At 33.2% G+C, this 5,964-nt stretch overlaps 1 pseudogene; it reads left to right on the top strand.

Annotated features, from left to right (window-relative positions):
- The first annotated feature begins 786 nt into the window (after positions 1-786).
- LOC130220184 (uncharacterized) lies at positions 787-3,020 on the top strand (annotated as a pseudogene).
- Positions 3,021-5,964: the final 2,944 nt, after the last annotated feature.

Genomic DNA, 5,964 nt, shown 5'->3' with positions numbered 1-5,964 from the left:
TTTGCACTTAACTACTTGGTTGCTAATATAATGTGTTTGTTATAATATATTCAAAGAAGCGTTCAAGTGGTTAAAGACTGCAAGTGTGTGTAGAAATTTGGATTACCCAATGATTCACAAATATAGAGGCCCAGTTTCACAGAGAGTGGCTTATCTTAAACCAGGACTAGGCCTTAGATAAATAAGGATATTTAAACAGCTTTTATAAAAATGCTTTACAAAAGCACATTGCTGGTATGCATCTTAGGACAAAATAATAACATTGCCATATATTAAGATGTGTCTGCACAAGTTACTTTCAGCTAATACAGCTCAAAAATGCCATTAAGTCTTGGATTAAGCCTTAAGTCTTGCCTGTTAAATTGGGGTAAGTGTTTTAAGAGTTGGGCCAGTTTTGTGCACTTAATCTCCAGCCAAGACCCTAATTGTGGATTTTTTAACAGGCCGAAAGCATGCAGTTTAAATCTCACATACATTACTAATGAATGAGCAATGGTTTATGCAATAAACAATATGGTGGAATACGTCCTGCTTTCTAAATAACTGAGCTAGTTGTTAGTCGCCGCACTTCACATCTTGAATGTCCATCTTCTAAAACAGGAAATTTGGGCCCCTTCAAAGGGTTGTGTTTTTAAATACTTCTTTGGAACAACTTATTTCCTGCTTTTCTCCAGTGGTAAACCACAAAAAAAAAAAATTGTAGTATTAAAGAATGTTCTTTAGAATAGATTTTGAGAAACGCCAGCTTTTTTCTTAGAGTAATGGAAAGATGGTTGGTTTAGATTTTTTCTAGTCATTCTGCTGTGGTGTGTGGTGTGAAAGCATAAAAGTTAAGGTGAAAGTGCATAAGAGCCTCAGTTGTCTTAAGTAAAGGCTGATGGACACATGGTGAGGACGCATTCATTTTTTACTCTTATTATTCAGTATGTGCATATAAATTAATAACATGCTCATATGTTTGCTTTTGGCAGTGAATTAGAAGCAAAAAGACTATTTGGACAGCGAATTATTATGAGATATTACTTCATTTTGCTGTCATCAACAATATGTAAATATTGCTCTGCCTTTTTAAATGATAAACATAATTAATGAGTTACTGTATAACACTTTCAGTTCTGAAGATTTTTGTGCTTTATTTTGCAGTTTGCTCTTTTGGTGTGGAAGTTGTTCAGGAGAATAATGTAAAAATAGCTGAAGCGGGAGAGAAGGTGAACCTTCCTTGCACATTTTCAAAGCTTCTGCAGGTGACAAAAGTATGGTTTAAACAAACAGCTGATGGAAAATCCCTACAAATTGTGTCTTTATATCTAAATCAAGAACCCAATTGGGAGTAACTACTCTGAGAATCGTTTTAATATCATGAAAGAAGATGGTTATTTTAATCTGACCATTTTAAGACAAAGCCGTCAGACTCAGCAATATATTACTGTGTAATCTCAACATCTTACAACATTGGAATGGGTTCAGGAACTCGATTACTTGTCAGAAGTAAGGCTTTATTTTTTATATTTATTTTTTTTGTTGTGTGTGTAGTGGCTGATGTTATGTGTTTTTCTGTCCTTTTCTCTACTCATGAAGATGCAGCCACAGACAGAGACACAACTTTTCATCAATCTTTGATAGACACTGGAGATTCAGTGAATTTGCAGTGCAGCTCTTCACTGAGAGCTGTGCAGGAGATCACAGCGTCTACTGGTTCAAGCAAAGCTCAGGAGACTCTGAAGGAGTGCTTTACACTAAAGTAAAGAGAAATGGCCGCTGTAAGAACAGCACTGAGTCTCAATTGCAGAGCTGTGTCTACAGTCTCCACAAGAACAACATCAGTCACTCTGATAATGGCATTTACTACTGTGCTGTTGCCGCATGTGGAGAAATACTTCTTGGGAGAGGAACCACTGAATATTAGAGGTAAGATAAAGGCAAAGCAATATATGGGTTAATTTTTTTATTTTTCTTAAGGAAAAACTTTGATTCATACAGTAGAGTGCAAGATACTGAATTTAATGTTAAAAAATAAACAAAACATTCTGTTAATATCTGAAGCATGTTATCTAAAATTGAAAACTTTAAACAAAGAGTACTTGATATAAACTCATTTTATTAATCTACAAATTACGTAAAATCTGTTCAATTTTGTTACAGAAAGTGGCGATTTATATCCTGCTCTTTTCGCACTTTTTGGAGTTTTAAATATTATATTTTTGGCCCTTGCTGTTTTTCTGGGAATCAAAATCTTCAGGGGTCAGAGAAAAAGTAAGACTTTGAGTACAACGTATTTATTGCAATACAAAGTAAGATTTAAAATACCACGTCCGCTATTTAAAATAACAATGTTTTTTTTTGTTTTTTTTCCAGCAGCTCAAGAAAATCCAGTAAGTACATAAGTTGATTTATCAATTTAATTGTTGTAATATAACTTATATTTAAAAATATAAACATTATTTTAATTTATAACCGATATATTATTTTCTTTTTTGCTCCCTCTTAATATTAGAACGAAGACAGCCTGAATTACGCAGCCATTTCTTTCAGTCAGAAACCTCTGAACACCAAAAGAGCAAGAGCAAAAATCACTCAAGAGCAATCTCTGTACGCACAGGTCAGATCACACCAGTGACATTCAACATTTTTCTTCTATGCAGTTGAAATATTTTTGTTATTTTTATCTTTTAAAAACTTATTTGGTTCCATTTGATTTGTAATCAATTTTATTACAGACCTACTTAAATTGATTATGTCCAGTATTTAAAGGAAAGGATTAAAAAGTATAAAGTTTTTTCTGACCTTCCAATGTCATCAAAATATATAATTGAAATATATAACTGGCCACCTCTACTGTATGTGTTACGGTGTTATTTTGGCTTCGTATTGCATTCTTATTGTTATGAATTTAGGTTTGTGCGATTGTGGAAAAACATGTGAATGACTCTTTTTGTATTATATGGAACTTTGAAATTTCATTTTACAATATGGTCCGTTTTACAATCTCTTTATGGATCACTTGTGCTGTATGATTTAATTGTGTCCTCTGAAAAAAATAAACATGTTTATCTTTTCAAATGTGTTTGTGTGAATGGTAATTTGCATCGTCAAATTACATTTCTTTAGGACTAATACTTAGGATTCTGACAAATTATTGATTGAAGTTCCAATGCCTTGCATTAATTATTTAACCCAAATATTTAAACTGTGGCACCTGGATATCATATTGTTAATGGAAAAATATTAGCCTGCATTTATTTAGTCTTTAACAAAAATACTTTAGTCCTGTTCAATTTAACTCATAGACTCTATTGCCACCAAGTGTGTGAGTTAAATCAAAAGATTTGTTACTTTACTGGTCTCCCTTCTCATGCTTCTGGTTGTTATTGTTCAGTTATTCATTTAATGTGTTTTTAGTTAATAGCTTATATTGATTGTTTGTTTTACCGTCGCCTCTGATATTTATTTTAAAATATGCACAATACACTGTACACATTTTATCAAAATGGTGTGCACCTTCAAATATGGCTTCCGTTTTATGCAATGAAGAATTGAATCTTAAGCTCTAAAAGTGACACTTTATTTAAAAGAACACAAAGCAAAACAACTCTGTGCCATAGAATGTATAAGAACTGCGCATGTACAGTAATGGAAGAATACAATTTATAGATTTTGTTTATGGTATGAACAAAGCAAATACAAATCATTATACAGCAAGTGAATAGTGCTATAAAATAATAGATATCCGCTTGTTAAGTGTGACGTTACACGAAGAAGCTTCCGGGTCCAAGCCACTATATATAACTGTATGGGGAGGACTCAAGAAATGGTAATAATAAACGTTTACAGAGTAATGTTATACTTTCAAAAATCACGATTGCAATATGTATATACATGCATGTGTGCACATATATACATGCATGTGTGCACATATATATATAAATATACATATATATAAGATTATATATATATATATAGATATATATAAATATACATATATATATATATATATATATAATATATATATATATATATATATATATATATATATATATATATATATTATATATAATAATATATATATATATATTAGGGGTGTAACGATTTATTGAGATGCAAAAATGTCACAATATGCCTCACGGCATTATGACGATTTTATTACGATAAGACTCCGTTTTTTCTTATTAGTTGAGCTGTTTGCATGTGAGTTCAGATGCTTGAACTAGCTGCAGTAACCCTAGCAGGCCAAGATAAGTGAAGTTGAAATACAGGATGGCCCATCCTCTCAAAGTCGGACCAACATTTCAGTTTACAGTCATTGCTTTAGACTCGTCCGCTTTTTGACACGCATACGGGTTAAACATAGCCAAAGTTTTAAAGTCTTTACATTGTTTTACATACTTTGCTCACGCACATGGATACCTCCTAATGATGTTGAAAGAGTCACATACTGTATTTCATAAGATACAATTCACCCAAAATGTCATTTGTCTTCATGTAATGATGTATTCGCGGGCCGCAAAATCATCGTGAGCTGTTACTACAGAGCGTGTCTACTTTAGTGAAACAGAACCTGCATTAGCTGTGAATAACAGGTAATAAAGTTGTAAATAACATTCAGGTTGTGGCACAAAGTGATCGTTAGGGAGCTGCGCGGGAAGTATGCACAGCACTTAGCAGTGAAAATAAAACAAAGCGTGCACATCATTTAAATAATCATATCACATTTTAGAGTTATGATTACAACAAGCATTTAATGTTTATTTTCCATAGCGAACCACAGTGTTGTGCATGAGAATAAATGTTTAACAGTGTCTGTATAACTATTTAGCCTATATAATATCAAATCTAATGCAATCTGATAATGACAAATGTCTGATTTACCAGTAAATAAATGGTCTAATAATATTGTCAATGACAGATGCAAGCCTCACATATTGTGAATAGTTGCATTCTGATGTCATCACTTTACTGTGCATTAATGACGGGACAAATTTAAAGTTTGTTCAAGTCCATTATTCAAAGTCTATTCAAAATGTAGCATTTCAACCAACAGTAACACTTACACACAATATTATTATTGTTGTTTTACCATATGTCTGAGAAATAACAATAATAATAGCCTACTCATATTCACCTTCTGATCTTATTATTAGCAAAAAAAAGTTCAAGTTCAAGATTAAGTTCAATTTATTTATATAGCACTTCTCTAACTGTCAAAGGCTGCACAAAAGCTTTACAGAGAAAAAAAAACAAAAAGGATATGAGCATAAAAACAGAGAAACAAACATACAGAGTGTAACCATAAAAAGAGCAAAAAATTAAAAAATAAATAATAAAAGAGTTTTTGCCTAACTAAAAGATGCTACCACAGTTGACCACACTAAGATTAAAAACAGGACCGTTTTGATTCTCTCCCCTAGGTACGTACCTGGGGTGATCTGAACTCCTCTAAGTTGCCCAACCTGGGGCATTTACAGCCTGACAAAATCATTGGGCCCAAATATAACAACCTCTGTTTTCTCCTCGTTTAGAAATAAAAGTTTTCAGAAAGCCAAGCTTTTACCTCCTACAGGCACAGTGACAAGGAGTTCACAACAGAGGACTCATTTTCCTTTTTGAGTGACAGATAGATTTGTGTATCGTCTTCATAAAGATGAAAGTGCAGGCCATATTTTCTGAAAATAGAGCCTAGTGAGAGCGTGTAAGTGAGAATAGTTAAGGTGCTAGAATCGAGCCTTGGGGAAAGAACACACGCTAACGTTGCCGTGGAGGAGGAAAAGTTACCAATTTTGACAAAAAACTTCCTATCGGATATGATTTAAACCATTTCAGCACTGTACCCCGAAGCCCAACCCAGGACTCTAGCCGAGATAATAACACAGAGTGGTCAATGGTATCGAAGGCTGCAGACAAATGCAGCAAAATTAAGGCCACATGATTACCAGCATCACTGAGGAGAGAGATGTCATTCAAAACTCT

Source organism: Danio aesculapii, unplaced genomic scaffold, assembly GCF_903798145.1.
Source record: "Danio aesculapii unplaced genomic scaffold, fDanAes4.1, whole genome shotgun sequence".
NCBI classification, from domain to species: Eukaryota; Metazoa; Chordata; class Actinopteri; order Cypriniformes; family Danionidae; genus Danio; species Danio aesculapii.
This window is presented reverse-complemented; position numbering and strand designations above follow the sequence as displayed.